Below are 17,797 nucleotides of genomic sequence, written 5' to 3' on the forward strand. Positions count from 1 at the left end.
CGCTAGTTTTATGTCTGTCACATGAGCTAGCTAACTAGGGTGCATGTATGCCTCCTCCCCCTCCTCACCTTTCCCTCACCAGCTCTTCAAGCTGACTACACAGGCTGCAACCCTGGTTCTGACTCTTGGCTAGCCATAGGATCTCAACCTCAGTTTCTTTATCTGTACAATGGGACCAGCCAGCGTCCTTTTCATATTAGTGAAGTGCAGAAGTTGTGGGAGGGAGAGCAGGACTCACGAGGCTAGCTATTTGTGGTGCCCTGGTGCCTGCACAAGTGGGTACAACAAGACACACACAGGGATCTCAGGAACCACTCGACCTGGCCAGGAATGCACGATCCCACGGCTGCCTCTGACTATGGAGGGACGGTAGATTTTCCTGCTACCCATGCATGCAGCATGACAAAACCTTTAAGCCCCGAATCCATTGTGTGCCCTCCCGGAGCTTTCGTGGCCACCCCCTTTTCCAGTCCTCACTGTCACAGCCACACCCCAGGGCTGCTCCACGCAGGGCCGGATGGTGTTGAGCGTGCCCGAGTCAAGTTCACTGGCGTACACTGTGACTCAAGTCCCCCTCTCAGATGTCTGTGGCCGTGAGGCCCTGGCTGGTCCTGTCTGCTCTCTGGATGATATTTATTACTTGTATAAATCGCCAGCATCCCCTGGGGGCTTCACTTCTCCCCCCCCAGAAGATCCCAGACTGTGGGGTGGGGGGAGCCCAGCCCGGCAGACGCCGGCAGAGCAGGCTCCTTTCAGCGGCATTAATTATCTGTATGGCTTTCCCTAACAACAAAAGAAAAGGAAACATCTTGACCCCACCGCCTGCCAATATTTAAGGCACCGGGAGAGGGCCGGCATTCCTTTCATCCCCCTCCCAGCGCCAATCTGCTGATGAAACCCGGCCCTCCCGCCCCGCGCCTGAGACAGCGGACTCTGCAGCTTGATTAATTCTCCCATCTCAGGAAAGAGCCGAGTATACTCCAGAGTGTTGACTCGATTTTCTTCTATAAAAACAGCCTTGCGAGAAATTACAACCGCTTAGCCCATCCCTGTTCCAGAAGCTACTTGTAAAAACTATTCCTCCACTGTGAAGGGTGTCCTGCTGGCCCTGGTGGGGACGAGAAGGCAGACAGTGGCAGAGGACCTCAGATAACTGTTCTGTGTGTGTGTGTGTGTGTGTGTGTGTGTCTGAGAGCGCACAAGCATGTGTGTGTGTGTCTGAGAGCGCACAAGCACGTGTGTGTGTGTCTGAGAGCGCACAAGCATGCCACGTGTGTGTGTGTCTGAGAGCGCACAAGCACGTGTGTGTGTGTCTGAGAGCGCACAAGCACGTGTGTGTGTGTCTGAGAGCGCACAAGCACGTGTGTGTGTGTCTGAGAGCGCACAAGCATGTGTGTGTGTGTCTGAGAGCCCACAAGCATGTGTGTGTGTGTCTGAGAGCCCACAAGCATGTGTGTCTGAGAGCGCACAAGCATGTGTGTGTGTGTGTCTGAGAGTGCACAAGCACGTGTGTGTGTCTGAGAGCGCACAAGCATGTGTGTGTGTGTCTGAGAGCCTACAAGCACGTGTGTGTGTCTGAGAGCGCACAAGCACGTGTGTGTGTGTGTCTGAGAGCGCACAAGCATGTGTGTGTGTGTGTCTGAGAGTGCACAAGCATGTGTGTGTGTCTGAGAGCTCACAAGCATGTGTGTGTGTCTGAGAGCGCACAAGCATGTGTGTGTGTGTGTGTCTGAGAGCTCACAAGCATGTGTGTGTGTCTGAGAGCGCACAAGCACGTGTGTGTGTGTCTGAGAGTGCACAAGCATGTGTGTGTGTGTCTGAGAGTGCACAAGCATGTGTGTGTGTGTCTGAGAGCACACAAGCATGTGTGTGTGTGTCTGAGAGCGCACAAGCATGTGTGTGTGTCTGAGAGTGCACAAGCACGTGTGTGTGTGTCTGAGAGCGCACAAGCAGGTGTGTGTGTGTGTCTGAGAGCTCACAAGCACGTGTGTGTGTGTCTGAGAGCGCACAAGCATGTGTGTGTGTCTGAGAGCGCACAAGCACGTGTGTGTGTCTGAGAGCGCACAAGCATGTGTGTGTGTGTCTGAGAGCGCACAAGCACGTGTGTGTGTGTCTGAGAGCGCACAAGCACGTGTGTGTGTGTCTGAGAGTGCACAAGCATGTGTGTGTGTGTCTGAGAGTGCACAAGCATGTGTGTGTGTGTCTGAGAGCGCACAAGCATGTGTGTGTGTGTCTGAGAGCGCACAAGCATGTGTGTGTGTCTGAGAGTGCACAAGCACGTGTGTGTGTGTCTGAGAGCGCACAAGCAGGTGTGTGTGTGTGTGTCTGAGAGCTCACAAGCATGTGTGTGTGTCTGAGAGCTCACAAGCACGTGTGTGTGTGTCTGAGAGTGCACAAGCATGTGTGTGTGTGTCTGAGAGTGCACAAGCATGTGTGTGTGTGTCTGAGAGCGCACAAGCATGTGTGTGTGTCTGAGAGCGCACAAGCATGTGTGTGTGTCTGAGAGTGCACAAGCACGTGTGTGTGTGTCTGAGAGCGCACAAGCAGGTGTGTGTGTGTGTGTGTCTGAGAGCGCACAAGCACGTGTGTGTGTGTCTGAGAGCGCACAAGCATGTGTGTGTGTGTCTGAGAGTGCACAAGCATGTGTGTGTGTGTCTGAGAGCTCACAAGCACGTGTGTGTGTCTGAGAGCGCACAAGCATGTGTGTGTGTGTGTGTGTCTGAGAGCGCACAAGCATGTGTGTGTCTGAGAGCGCACAAGCATGTGTGTGTGTGTCTGAGAGCTCACAAGCATGTGTGTGTGTGTCTGAGAGCGCACAAGCATGTGTGTGTGTGTGTCTGAGAGCGCACAAGCACGTGTGTGTGTGTGTCTGAGAGCTCACAAGCACGTGTGTGTGTCTGAGAGTGCACAAGCATGTGTGTGTGTCTGAGAGCGCACAAGCACGTGTGTGTGTGTGTCTGAGAGTGCACAAGCACGTGTGTGTGTGTGTCTGAGAGCGCACAAGCACGTGTGTGTGTCTGAGAGCGCACAAGCATGTGTGTGTGTCTGAGAGTGCACAAGCATGTGTGTGTGTCTGAGAGCGCACAAGCACGTGTGTGTGTGTCTGAGAGCGCACAAGCATGTGTGTGTGTGTCTGAGAGTGCACAAGCATGTGTGTGTGTGTCTGAGAGCGCACAAGCACGTGTGTGTGTGTCTGAGAGCGCACAAGCACGTGTGTGTGTGTCTGAGAGCGCACAAGCACGTGTGTGTGTGTCTGAGAGCGCACAAGCATGTGTGTGTGTGTGTCTGAGAGCGCACAAGCATGTGTGTGTGTGTCTGAGAGCTCACAAGCACGTGTGTGTATGCTGCATGTGCGCATGTGATTCAGGAGTTGATAGACATCAGGTGTCTTGCTCAATCTCTCTCCACCCTATTTTTTGAGTCAGCATCTCTCACTGAAGCTGCAGGTCACCCGCTGAACAGAATGGCTGACCAGCAAGACCCAGGGATCCTCCCAACTCTGCCTCCCCCATACTAGGATTGCATGCATCACCGTGCACAGCTTTGCACATGGGCCCTAAGGATCCAAACCCAGGCCCTCACGCATGCACGCACAGAAAGCGCTTCACCGACTGAGCCCTCTCGCCAGCCCCCAAGAGACTATGTCTTTATTTTAAATTAGCGTTAAGGGTGAGAAGCACCAGGCTTTCGGGAGCTCCTGACAAAGGCTTCTAAGCCGCCCCAAGCGGACAAGCCCGGAATCTTCTCCTGTAGTCCCGTTTAGATGGCACAGCTCTGGTCCGTGGTGTCTGAGCCTCCAAGGGCAGAGCACATGGGACACGGACTGGCTGGGACTCCTAGGAGAGATCTGGTTCAGGGGGACAGAACTCAGTCCAGAGGCCAGTGAAGAGGATTCTGGCCAGAGTCAGGACCTGGAGAGAAGTAAAGCATTTCAAAGGGCAAGTTCAAAGCCAGCCTGGTCTACAGAGCGAGTTCCAGGACAGTTAGGATAATTAGGAAAAAAACAAAATAAAAATAAAACCCACCTTGAAAAAAGGAAAACGTCTGTGCAGGTAAGGGACATCCTAGACAAAAGCTGGGAAGCTCTGGCTTGTGAGCCAAATCCAGTTCGTCTGATATTGTAAATAAAGTTTTATTGGAATCAGCCATGCTTTCTTACACACACTGCCTTTGCTGCAGCAGAGCTGAGTAGCCATGACAGAGACCATATGGCCCATGGTGGAAAAAATATCGATGGTATCTGTGATTTGGCTTCCATGGTTTCATCTAACTGCTATCAACTGCTGTCCAAAAATAAAGGGAAAGATCCAGAAATAAACAGGTCATGAGTTTTAAACTATGTATTATTCTAGTATTGCAAGAAATGTCACATATTCCTGCTCTGTCCCAGGCAGGAAGTGGTATCAGAATTTCTTCTGGCATATATATGTCTACACACACACACACACACACACACACACACGTGCAACACGCCCACCATTTGCCTGGGGGCCATCTCAGTTTTCAGATCGACTATCATAAAACAGCAGTGCTGTGTTCACGGAACCCTTAAGCCCTAACCCAGCCAGGCATTGCCCCCTATTAACTCCCCTTGCTACACAGGCCTCACAGCATCTTCAGAACACAGGCTGAATCACTCTGTGTGACAGGAAAGCAGTCCCAAAACCCTGCTGGAGTGCACACACTTTCCTCTGTCACTCCCGGCTGCCTGCCGCCTCTGCCAGCCAGCCTACCCGGCCAGCAAGCCCCACAGACCCTGTCTCTCTGCCAGCCCACCCTCAGCATTGGGATTTGAGGCCCACCACCCTGCACCTGGCTTTTTATGTGGGTGTTGAGGGTTAAACTCGGGTCCCTCATACTTGTAACCGCAAGTGCTTTACTGGCGGGGCCACCTCCCCAGCCTGCTGTCACGGTTTTATGGTATGCTGTCGCAATAATCTTGCTTTATTGTTAGTTTATCCCTTGTCATGCCCGAATTATAAAAATTAAACTTCATGCCTGGTTTGTATACATAGGAAAAAAAAACGGCCCATATGGGGCTAACACTACCTGAGGTTTTGGACATCTGCTGGTGTCCTCAACTGTGTCCCTTTGGATGAGGTAGGTTACCAAACTCAACTACGACAGATTTACACCATTTAACTCTTTAAAGGAATGTATATTTAATATGTGCTTGCCCTGTGTGTGCGAGGTTTTAGGCTTGTGAGTGCAGGTGCCCACAGAGGCCAGAGGTGTTGGATGTCCTGGAACCAGAGTGGCAGGTGGTTTGTGAGCAGCCTAGGGTGCTAGGAACCAAACTCCAGGCCTCTGCGAGCACGGCCCAAGCTCTTAACCACCGAGTCACCTCTGCAGCTCTGCCATCTAATGCTTAACAATGTCTGGGATTAGTGACAGATTTGAGAAGTCATGGCTGGGCTGGGTAGTGGTGGTGCAGCCCGGCTTGAGTCCCAGTTCTGATCCCTCCAATGATGAACTATAACCTGGAAGAGTAAGCCAGATAAACCCTTTCCTCCCAACTTGCTTTTTGGCCGTGGCGTTTGGTCACAGAAATACAAACCCTAAGACTCACAGCACTTACTGTCATTTCCCCCAAACCACACATGCCATTCACAAGTGAGTACCATTTCCAGGGGATCTGACACCCTCACACCCATGCACACAAAATATATTTTTAAAAAGAATAAATATTTTAAATGATTTAGTCATTTTTATTTTATGTGCATCTGTGTTCTGCCTGCATGGACGTCTGTCTGTGTGAGGTGTCAGGTCCTCCTCTGAATCTGGAGTTACAGGCAGCTGTGAGCTGCCATGTGGGAGCTGGGAATTGAACCTGGAAAAACAGATAGTGCTCTTAACCTCTGAGCCACCTCTCCAGCTCTGGTGGAGGGAGGTGTCATTTGATTCTAGAATCACAAATAAAAGCCATGAATCCATTGCCAAAGACAGTGGGGCTGGTATCATAGAAGCTTCCTGGCTACACCTGAAGCTGCAGGCCGGGTATCAGCTTTTCCAGGCTGTCTAGCAACTGAAATGGAATTGAGTGGGACAGGAAACGCCAGCTGAGACAGGGTGACGCCATTACTGCCTGACGTCTTCCGCCCATGGCCCCCAGTGTGCCCCACTCAAGTTTCTGCTCAGTCTCAGCTAACCTAGAGAATCAGCTCAGAGGGTCCCCTGTGTCCCCCTCCAGGGTCCTCGCACAGCACCCCGCCTTCTAAATCCCTCCTGCTTCTCTGAGTCTCCACCTTCTGCAGCCCATGCTGGCAGCCTGGCCACCTCAGTCAGGTCTTCTCAAAAAAGTTCTTCCTCAAGTCTTCCTTACAGTCCTGGCCCAGGAGACTTCATTAACACCCGACCTCCATATCGACTTAGGATCAAAAGCACAATGAAATCTATCTAGCCCGGTCATGTCCACAAAGCGATTAGTTAGCAACACGATGCCCCTATGTGTGGTTCCTCGGGATAGGGGTGTACATGGCTTGTCGTCCCTAACACGTCGACGTCTTGCAGACACGGCTTTTCCTCCTCACAAGAGGAGCATGACTTGGCCAAGACCCCACGGCCGGTTTTCCCAGTGCACTAAGTGACACTGGAAGATGGTACTTTTTCCCGAAGAAATTAAAACTCTGTGTTGTCATCACTGCCTACAACCAGGCTAGCAAGACAGCTCCTTGGGTAAAGGTGCTTGCTGCCAAGCCTGACAGCCCACGTCAGAACCCCAGAGTCCCCATGGTGGAAGAAGAGAACCAGTTCCTGCAAGCTGTCTTCTGACCACCACACCCATGCACACATGCATGAACACACACACACACATGCACACACGCACATACACAATAAATCCATAAATGTAAAAACTACAATTGCACACCTGCATGTCGTATGAACAGGGATTCTCAAGATGGTGCATGGAACACACGGCAGCTGGAGCTGCGTATAAAGCACAAGGCCAGGCAAGGGGCTGCAAGAGGACTCATTTACCCATTTGCAGGCCGACACTAAGGAGCATGCAGAGCTGGGACCAACAGCAGCCAGTAAGTCACAGGCGCATGTCAAAAGAGAAGGGGCTTTATCCTTCATTCACACACTCACACACTCATTCATAAATCTACGTGGGAAACTCTCTGGATTCGAGTCCATGAACCAGAGAGAGCTGGTCCCTCTGCCCTTCAGGAGCTTACGGTTCACTGGAGGAAACGGATGTAAAACCACACGAAGAATTTCTTTAAGGTGATTAGTACCGGGAAGAGGGGGACCGAAGGGCAGAGCAAGAGGCACCTGCGCAGTGGCAGGGCAGAGGAAAGATGGACTAAGAGAAGAGCTGGAACAAGACGGGGAGAAGGAGGAGACACACGCGGTCCTCGTTCATGGATGGAAGACTCTCTGCATCTCCTCCGCAACTTCTACTTTCTCCAAAGTCATCTGAGTCCACTCGGTCCCTGTCAGCCCTCCCAGGCCCGGTTTGGTCGGTCGGTAGAAGAAACCAAAAAGTCAGCTTCTGAATTCGTGTGAAAATGCAAAGGACGTGGACTATCGAGAGAAGCCTTGAAATGGAAGAGAAAGCTGCAGGACTTTAGCTCAACCCTCTGTGAAGCTAGAGGGAACTGCCTGGTGCCTGTGGGAAGGTGGGCAGGCTGATCCGTGGGAAGCAACAACCCACACACAGCAGCTTCCTTCACCTTGGAATAGAGAAACTGAGGCACACAGTGTTGAAGCTGGATGTCCAGAGATGGCTCAGTGGTTTAGCACTCCTCTTGTTCTTACAGAGCTCCTGAGTTCAGTTCCCAGCACCCACACTGGGTGACTCACAACCGCCTACCACTCTAGATCCAGGAAACCAAGGCCCTTCTGGGCCTCACCAGAACTTGCGCTCACATACACATCTGCATACGCATGCACGTGCACACGTGCGTGCGCGCGCACACACACCTAACTTTTTAAGAAATAAGCCTCTAAAATACACGTTGAAGTGAGCCAGGCGTCCCCGGTCCACAAAGATCACCACATGGAATGGACAGAAGATTCGAGAGACACCGTGCAGCTGAAACCCGCAGGCTTCCTCAGCGTGATTTCTTTTTGCCTGAAGGGGTGGCCCAGAAGAGAAGGGAGCACAGACTGCCAGTGCCCCTGGGAGCATCCTTTAGGTCCTTGCAGGAAGCCCCACCTCCACAGGGGAAGAAGCAGCGAGCCTCTCCCTGCACAGGCAGAGTCCAGAGCGCCGCTGTCCCGCTATGCCGCCTCCCAGAGCTCTTCCAGGCCTTGGTTTTGCAAGGCAGAAATAAAAACTGTTTTTTCTGCTGCAGCTAGCATTGATCTTGGCGCAGTCAGAGGCCGCTTCCTTAATTCCAGAAGCTCCCATCCTGTGTGCCAGGCTAAGCTCCTTCACAATCCCAGCCAAGGGAGAGCTCTTGATTTCAACATTCTCTTCCACCCAGAAGCCTTCATTCTTCCTGGGTAATGAACCACACCCGCTCACGGCCCCCTTTGACAGAGGCTTCATCATTCCTGGGGGAGATCCTCATATCAGTCACCGACCTTGGCGGCCCCAGTCAAGACCAGAACACCTGCTGCATTTACCCTGTGGAGGGACTCACTGTGCCCTGCTGATCGGAACCTGTGTTGGAAGGCTATCCCAGTGTTGGTCAGCAAGGGCGTGAAGTAAAGCTGAGATGTTCAGTGGGGGCAGGGCAGCTCCAGAAAAGAGCCAGCAGGGAGTGAGAGAGGTGCCTGGAGTCACCAAGACCGCAGGGCCAGCCACCTTACTCCAGCTGCCAAGCAAGGTCAATGGGTGGCCCAGCAGTGACATCCCAGCAAGGTTCACAAAATCCCAGGGCCTCCAGGTCCACAGGATCAGCATCACCTGGGACTTTCTAGAGCAGCAGCCTCAAGACGCTTGGGCCTGCTCAGCGCCCAGGTGCCAGGGCAGGTCCTACAAGGTCCTTCCTTACACAGGTCCCAGACGAGAACACTAGAACCTCCACCCCCACCCGGATCCTCAGGCACCATCAACCATGTTTCTTGAGACAGGGTTTCTCGTGCACCTGGAACTCACGAAGTAGGCAGGGCTGGCCAGAAGCCCCCAGAGACGGGCCACCATCTCCACATCCCCAGAGCCGGCACTGCAAGCATGTACACACGCTCTTTCTCACACAGGCTCGAGGGCTCAAGCTCAGGCCTTCGAGCTCTGAAGGCAGACGCTTTTTCCGCCGCGCCATCTCCCCAGCCACGCTGTTTGAGGAACTCCAACCCGATGCAGACATGAGATACACGCACAGCTTAGCTTCTTAACGGATGGCAGGACAAACGACTCCTGGGGGCTCAAGAACCTGGGTCAGGCCCCAGGAAGTTCAAAGCCACCGCGTTGAGTCCATCCTCCACCCTCCTTGTCCCAACTCCCGCGGAAGGAGTTTTAGTCCAGAAGAATGCGGGGCTGGGTCACCCGGTCCTCTGACCTCGTGGGCCCCCACCAGCCCGCATGCCTCCCCACCATGCTCCTCAGCCGCCCCGGTAAAGATGGTGAGGATTTCACACGCTACATCCCACCCAGCCCCGATTGTCATTTCGGGATTTGCACCGTTTTAATGAATGCCAAAACTGTTTTCTCACTTGATAGATCCTGACAAGACCAACAATCGCAGATTAGAGAGAAACTTCTTGCTTTTCAACAAAGGTTAATAAATAGTGACAGCATTAAGTCTAGTCTGATTAACTATGCTGAGAGATATTATTGCCGTTTGCAACGCAAAATCATTATTGGATTAAGCACAGTATATAAAAATGAAATGTGAGTTTTAATCTCAAACAGAGAGCACGGGCTGCTCGCATGGAGGCGGGGTGGCACATGGAGGCCCGTATTAATTTTTAAGTCGCTCTGGTGAAGGGATATTACATGTCATTTTTTCTGGTCTCGGTTTGGTCAGGGGAGAAAGACCCCTTAGATACAGAAATGCAGGAGCAGTGAGCAGCCCCTCGGGCTGAACTGTGTCAGAAAGGGACCTGTAGTAGGAGTCACACATGACTGAGGGACCACAGGTGAGGGTCTGTCTCTCATGTGCCTTGAGCTCCCAGATCTTTCTTTCCTGGGGAAAAGGCTAGGCCCAAGTCAGAAGCCGGAGATGAGGAGATGTATCAGCACGCCCTGAGGGAAGATGACAGAGGAGGGGACTGGAGGTGAAGAGCTGGACCTGGCGGGATACCACCCTGGACCACAGTGAGGAAAGAGACAGGACCCAAGGCTCCTGCCTGCCCTACCCGCCTCGGCCTCCTGAGGACACTGACAGTGATCTCCAAGTGCTGCAGGAGCCTGGAACAGTGTCCTTCCAGACAGCAGGGAAGGTCCCAAGGCCACTCGCAAGCCCAGAGGGTCCAGAAGCCAAGGAGCAAACACCTCAAGTGCCAGAGACGGCGTGACAGCCAGAGCATGGGTGCAGACAGGGACAGTGGAAGTGGCCAGCCCCACACACGCCCACCTGAGGGCTGCTGGCCGTGATTTTAAACATTTCATTGAACATCTTATTTGGAGAAGGCCTGCGAAGCAGGTCACTCGACTCTGCAGAAGATTGGCAGGTGATGGGGAGGAGGGAGGTGCCTGCCCTCCCTTCTGAACTCTCTTCCCTTGTGTCCGAGGGAGCCGATGGGCATTGAGGGCCACTTTCTCCAGAGAGAAATGTCCCGGGCAGGGGCAAGAGGTGGCGCCAGGAAATGAGCTTGCAGATCTAGCAGAGGCAGTTGGTGGGGACTAAAGCCTCGGGATAGGAGCTTCAAGGATGAATAGCTCAAGGTGACAACTATGAGCTCTCAATGCCAGGAGGGAGACCGCCAGACCTGTGGCCAGGAGCTCACAGGGGACCCAGGGGCCATCCAGTCCGTCACGTCCAATGGAGGAGCTCCTGTGGGGTGAGTGGGCAGGCTCCCATGGAGAGAAAAAGAAAGGGAGGAAAAGCTAGGCGTGGTGTCTCATAACTGTCACTCAGTGACAGTCACCTAGGACACACAGGCCGCCTGATGCCAGCCCGGGCTACATGAGACCTTGCCTCAAATTTTAAAGGGGGCACAGAGAGGGGAGGGAAGAAAAAGGAGAGATGGCTCAGTGAAGTATCTGTCATGCAAGCAAGGGGACCCTGGTTTTAATGCCCAGCATCCATGTTCAAAAACCACACTTGTAGTCCCAGCACCGGCGAGGCAGAGGTGGGCAGGGCACATCGCTGGGGCTCATGGGCCAGCCTAGGCTACCTGGCAAACTCCCAGCTTATGAGAGACCCTGTCTCAAAAAACCAAGGTGGACACCACCTAAGAAATCACACCTAATGAATGCCGGTCTTCACAAGCGCATGGGACCTAAGGACACAGACGGGCCTGGCAGGTGGGGGGAGGGGGAGAGACAGGAACAGAGAGAAGAGGGGGGAGATGTAATGAAGTCCGAAGCCTCAAGTACATAAAACATGAATAAATAATTGAAAAGACAAACAGCTGCGGGGGAGAGAGAGCTCATCAGCTCGTCCACGTAAGGGAATATTGGAATCAGAAAATTGCCACGTGGCCCATCGCAGTCACTGTTAGAGACAAGGGGCATCTTGGATGCTAAAATCAGGGGGGCCACCAATGAGCTGCTGAGCGAGCCCCTAAATGTTCCCCCCCACACAAGAGAGGCTTACTGAACACACACACGGAGGGGGAGGAGGAGGAGGAGGAGGAGGAGGAGGAGGAGGAGGAGGAGGAGGAGGAAGAATCCTTCAGGAGAGAGGTCAGTTGACGTGAGGTCAGTGTGAGGCATGGTGGGGACGGGCTGACACTGGCACCTCCTGACAGGGTGCCCCGAGGACACAGCCTCCCTCCTTTGGCATCACTGCCCAAAAAGCACAGCCTACAGCCACAGAGGACAACCAGAGCAAAAAGGGCCGGACCACATCCAAAGCGTCTGGGTTGTTAAGGGGACAGTTGTAGGGGCATCTTGCCTTGTAGTGGTGGCCACACCCTTTGGGCGTGGTTTCAGGTACAGACATGACCCCTTATAAGGTAGAGGAGGGCCTAGCTCGAGCTCTTGGGTTGCAGAGAGCATCATAAGGGCAGAGACTGCATCTTCTGGAGCAGGAAGACCGCGATGGTTATTTACTCTTATCTGTGTAAGTGCTTCCCTGATAAACACCTATTTGTCATTTATCTTGGGTCTGGCGGGCTCATTTAAACCCCGCCTTCAGATGGGGGCTGGGAGGCGGCTCTGCTAGAAGGGTGCCTGCCCTGGCATGCAAGGCCCCTGAGTCCCTCCTGCCCAGCCCCATGTAAATCAGGTGTGACGGTGATGAACCTGGGGGATGCAGGAAGCCCAAGGCCATCCTTGGCTATACAGGATGCTCGGGACCAGCCTGGGCTACATCAGAACCTATCTCAAGAAAGAAAGAAGAACAAGAGGTGTGGGGGTGACTAAACAGAGTGGAAACAGAGCCGGGTCTGGGGAGGTGGGAGTCAGCAGAGCCCAGCTCGGGGTGAACAGGGACCGGAACAGTACCGACCCCTGTCCCAGCGTTCTCTGCCAGCCTTTGTTCTGTGATGAGGTGGACCTGGACACAACGGGACCCTGGGGAACCCCTTGTCGCATCTTATGCTGGCGCCTTGTGAATGCTTTTGGCGCCATCAAAGCGACTTCCTGCCAGGTCCAACCTTCTCCTTCCTGTGCTCTGGGGCCCTCCGAGGGAGACCCACTCCCGCATGGGTCGCTGAAGTGGCCCCTGTGATCCTGGAGGCTTCTGGCCTTGCCAGCTGAGGCCCAGCTCAGGGGACAACAAGAATCGTGACATCTGTGTGACAACTCTGCCCCGCTCGATCAGTGTGGGAGTCCCGAGGAGCACGCGAGTGCCCCAGAGCACGCGTGTGCCCCAGAGGAGCTCACGGGAGCCCTGGGAAGTCACACACACGGAGGCCGTGACACAGAGAGGCAGGCTCACCGGGGTCCAGCCTTGGGCACCATTAACGGGGACAGGGTGGTAGTCTCCACGGCATGGCAGACTGTCACTTGGCACTGTGTGGGACTTGAGGCTGGTGTCTGATGGGGGAGGTGGAGGCACAGTTGTCACCGTAGCTTGTCGACCAGTTCACATGTGTGGCCAACCCAGCAAAGCTCCAAACTTACTCACTTCCTTACCTCTCCCTGTCCCCAGCTGTCCCCAGCCCTTTCCTCTGTCCTGGCCCCAGTGGACAGCCAGCTGTCCTGTATCTCCTGAGAGTTCTATCCATCCATACAATCCTGATACAACACCATGTCTTCTGCGCCACCCCTTTTGGTTACATGCTGTTAGAAGTGATGTCATTCAAAGGCCTCCTCTAGGAAGCCTTCTAGGATTGCCCAAGGCCCACCTAAACTCTTCTCCTTCGGTATTCCATAGACTATTCTACCAGTCCAGCAGCAACTAAAACTCCTTACTGAGGCTGGGGGTGGGGGAGTAAGGCCTGGTGGCAGACCTCTTGCCTAGCATGGGAGAGGCCTCGGTTCCATCCCCAGCACCATATACACAAATAAAAGCTCTTGGGATGAGTCACCAGCGCATGGCTGCAGTCAGAATGTCCATCATTTTTGCAGAACTCTCCGTCCCCTGCATGGCCTACTCAGTGCTCGCCCACCATGCGGACCGGAAAACTGAGTCACAGGGAGGCAAAGCCATTGACAGTCACCTGGGTGGGAGGAGACAAGGACAGGGCTCCTGCTGGCTCCAGAGTCCTTCCCCGCTGTGAAGAGAGGCATGGAAGAAGCTACACTGCTACTCACTTAACAGCTCGGCCAGCTGGGGATGGAAGAGCAGGCAGCATCCCGCCCCACCTGAATCCCAAACCATCCCCCTCTGCTGAGTCACCGCCTCCTCAGCCCTCACAGGGAGGAGGGAAATCAATACCCTTCGCCTATCAAGGCAAATGAACCGAACCTGAGAGGGCCCCCCAAGGCCACGGCCAACGTTCAGGACCTCCGGACTGCACCTCACTGTGGTTAAGACAACATTTCCTTCCTATCACCCCCAATATTCCTGAGGCGCTGGACAGAAGAAGGGCTGCATGCCTCTTTGCGCCCAGATCCTCAGTGTGGCCCCGAGGCTATTTGGGGACAGCGCTGAACCACTGGGCTGAGAAGTCAAGGGGAGAAGCTGGGGTCACGAAAGCCACTCTGTTGGCATTCACACTGTCCCTGGTCTACGGCAGGGCTGCCGTCCTCCAAGGGCCACCACGATCTCAAACATCCCCAGCAAGGGCCCAAGGGTTAGCCCAGGAGGCCGTTAGCCGTGGAGGCCAGGTGAGCGGGCAAGGCACACTGACCCTCCCACTCCTTGACCTTGGGAGTGCCTCACAGACTCACCCAGGATCCTCTCCTGCATTAAGCAGAAATGGAGTTTAGCACGCCCTTCCCATCTGGTAACCTGCAGCCATGCCGGGAGCCCACAACTCTGCCCTCAGCTCCTTCCTTAGACATAAAGGTGAACATTATAGATGAAGAGACAGAGGTTCCGAGAGGTTAAGAAACTTGCCTCACATCACACAGCCTGAAGGGCAAAGAAATGGAATTTAAGCCTGGGAAAGCTGGTGTGAGTGGTCCAGGCTTTGGGGACCTATCTATAAATGAGGGGTTCAGAAAGGTGGTTTGGGGGGTTTCTTTAGGATCTCCTTGAGCCTTCCCAGGGGGCTGCCTTCTAAACTAAGTCCTTCCCAAGGCTCGAAACCCATCTACAGGAACTCCTTCCGGCACCTACTGCATTCTTATGCCACGGGGTTGGGGTCAAAGGGGAGCTGTGGCCTATCAGAGAGCCTGGCCTCTGCGGCAGAGCACCACGCAGCAGGGTCCAGGGTCCAGTGGAGCTAGGTGCCAGATGTGGAACAAGACTTCACCGTGCCCACAAAAGACTATAAAGACAGCTACAACCACGAGGGTCAGGCGCCAGCAGCCACGGAGCCCAAGGCAGGACTTGACTGGGAGAAGGATGAGCAGAGGTGGTCCGAGCCACCCACCACACCCGCAAAGCATCCCTGTCCCTCCAGTGAGACGCCCAAGCCACTTACCGTAGCTACTGATGGAGAACGGGGGGGGGGGGCGGGGGGCGCGGGGGGCTGCCTGCTGAGACCACCGCATCCCAGAAGCGGCATACAGACACTGGAAGCCGTGCCTGGAACTTTCAGGTCACCTGAGCTAGTCACACTCCTCATCTGTAGGAGCGGGTGCCCCTTACACAGGTCCACAAGAGTTGAACTGTGACTAGAGAGCAGCCACGCGTCTCCCTCAGTCTCCCTCGCCGTGTGGGGTTCCAGGGAAACCCACAGGGGTTCTCCACACCGAACTAGCGCTCTGTCGCTGACACGGGTCCCCTGCATCAGGTACAGCCCAGAAGAACTCACTCAACGGATGAATGAAGGACAGTGACCAAGTGGGAGTGTCAACCCCACCCCCTGGCCTCTAACCCACCCCCTGGCCTTGGCGTCTCATATTTCCGGCTATCATACACACAGTTTGGTGACCACCTCTAAAGGAATTTCTGGCCTCCAAGGCCTGCAGGGTTGGGGACACACAGATTCCTGTCATTACCCTGTTATGAGCTGCCAGGCTGGGCCTGAACCTAGCAGCTCCCCTGGCCACAGTAGGTGCTCAGGACACTCCCACCCAGCCACCCGACCTGACCTTCTGCTAGGGCTGTGCATGGATCTCCCAAAGCCTAAAGCCCGTCTCCATCCCAGGGAAGAGGCTCCGGCCACAAGCCCCTTGGATGAGAGAGCGCCCCTGTAGGCAGGACACAGGAACACTTATCTCAGACTGCTGAGGATAAAATACAGAACAGCCCCTCTGTCCAGGTTAAGACGTGACCTGCAGATTGTCTCAATGCCTTCATTATACCGGCAAGGACAACTCTGTCACTAAAATGAAACAATAAGGACATTTCAGAAATCACTTACCATGCCATCCGCCATGTTAAATGGGTAACGTGGAGTCAGCAAGACTACTCGGTGAGTAAGGCTCACAGCCTGAGTTTGATCCCTGGGACCCACAGGGTGGCAGGAGAGAACTGACCCCCACAAGCTGTCCTCTGACCTCCACGTATGTCCTGTGACATGTGCACATGCCTGCCTATACACACCTGATTTTTTAAACACTAAAAAAATGTAAGTAGCTAGAGAGGCAGGCAGAGAGGCTAAGCAGCAGGCTCAAGGTCACCCAGCACCTACCGAGGCCTGGGCTTCAGCAGCAACCGAGGCCTGGGCTTCAGCAGCAACCTGCATGATGGGATTAAGTGGGGACTGCTCTGAGGAGTCTGTGGCTACCCGCCACACATGTGGCAGGTCTGAGCAGCCACCCAGGCCACGCATGGTGCTCACCCCTGAGCCCTTCATGGCGGCTGCAGAGTGGGTTGACTCTGGGCATTGCACGGGGCAACACCGCTCCACCCTCCCCTCTGAGGTCTGCCGCCACCACTCACATGTCAGTCGGCTCTGCAGAGAGCAAGCGACAGTCTGGGTGGCCACGGCCACCACAGGCCAGCAAGTGGCTGAACCGAGGATGAGTGAGCACTGCCAGGGCCTCTCCTGCCAACTGCTTCTGCCCTGGCTGCAGCCCAGGGCGGCTTCCGCCAAGTCTGTACCCGCTGTGCCAGTTTACTGGAGAGAGGAGGGCACATCGGCCCACCCACAGGGGATACCGCCCTGCAACCCCACATCATGCCGCCACGGGCCTGTACCCCAGCACAAGCAGGGTGGCAGAGAAGCGGCCTCCACGCTGGGTTTGACAATGGGAGCATGGAAGTGCTTTCCAGGCTGGGGGATGTTTTAATCTGCTCTCCACTGTTCCAGAAATAACAACAATAGTGCCTGCTCTGTAACCTTTTATGTAAAATGAGGAGACACACTCACAGTATCACCAAGCAGTAGGTGCGGTTAAATAATAACGCTACTTGATTAAGCAAGGTAAGGAAACTGAGGAACGTACAGAACGACCTGGCTTGGGTCGCACATAGTTAGGACGCACAATGCACACCAGCTGGTCACGCAGACCTGGACTGATCAAAAAAGGCCTTCTCAATAACAAACAACAAACGCCACCGGCCCCGGGCACCGTGCCAACTCCATTTTCCAGCCGAGGCAGTGAGACGCAGAGAGACCAAATAACATGCTCAAGGCCACACAGCATTTGAAGCCAGACTCTGGCTGTATGCACCACACACAGGCTGAGTCCGCTGCATGATGCAAGGTGCCTGACTTCTACTCTGTGACGTTACCATCTCCCCATCCAGCCACCTGCTCTGCAGAGGGTAGGACCTAAAATGGGCAGACCCATGCAGAGGAGCAGCCGGGCAGCCACCAGGCTCCCTGAAGAATAAAAGGGCAGGTTCTATCCCAAAGAGTACTGAGTCATCCTGATGACCTCCAGGGCTGGAGACATCTTCCTTGAAGGAGCTGTTGGGAAAGCCCGGGGACAGGGCAGCATTGGTCAGCCATGGGGCCACAACACCCACAATACCACAGACGGCAAGCATATCTAATCCTCCCTAGCAGGGCCAGGTGGAGTGACAGAGCCACAGGTCCATCTGGGACCAGCTGGGGTGCAACCTGCCTGCTCCCCTCAGCCAGCACCAGCTTTCCAAGGCCAGGCAGGCCCATGGCATCCCCGCTCTGGCAGGAGCCAAGACTGCCACGTGCACACACACACACACACACAGCTCACATGTGCCAAACACGCTCACGTGTGCCCTCACCATCACTTACCCAGAACGCTCACACACTGCGCACCCACACAGTGCACTGTCCGAGTGCCCTGTGCGCACACACATGTTCAAAGACA

At 54.4% G+C, this 17,797-nt stretch overlaps 1 protein-coding gene across 5 annotated transcripts in view; it reads right to left on the reverse strand.

Moving 5' to 3' along the window:
• The window catches only part of Cux2 (cut like homeobox 2), a 185,823-nt gene that overhangs the window by 122,062 nt on the left and 45,964 nt on the right, over positions 1–17,797 (reverse strand). The window lies entirely within an intron of this gene.

The sequence above is a fragment of the Mesocricetus auratus genome, unplaced genomic scaffold (genome assembly GCF_017639785.1).
Source record: "Mesocricetus auratus isolate SY011 unplaced genomic scaffold, BCM_Maur_2.0 Super-Scaffold_100025, whole genome shotgun sequence".
Classification (NCBI taxonomy): domain Eukaryota; kingdom Metazoa; phylum Chordata; class Mammalia; order Rodentia; family Cricetidae; genus Mesocricetus; species Mesocricetus auratus.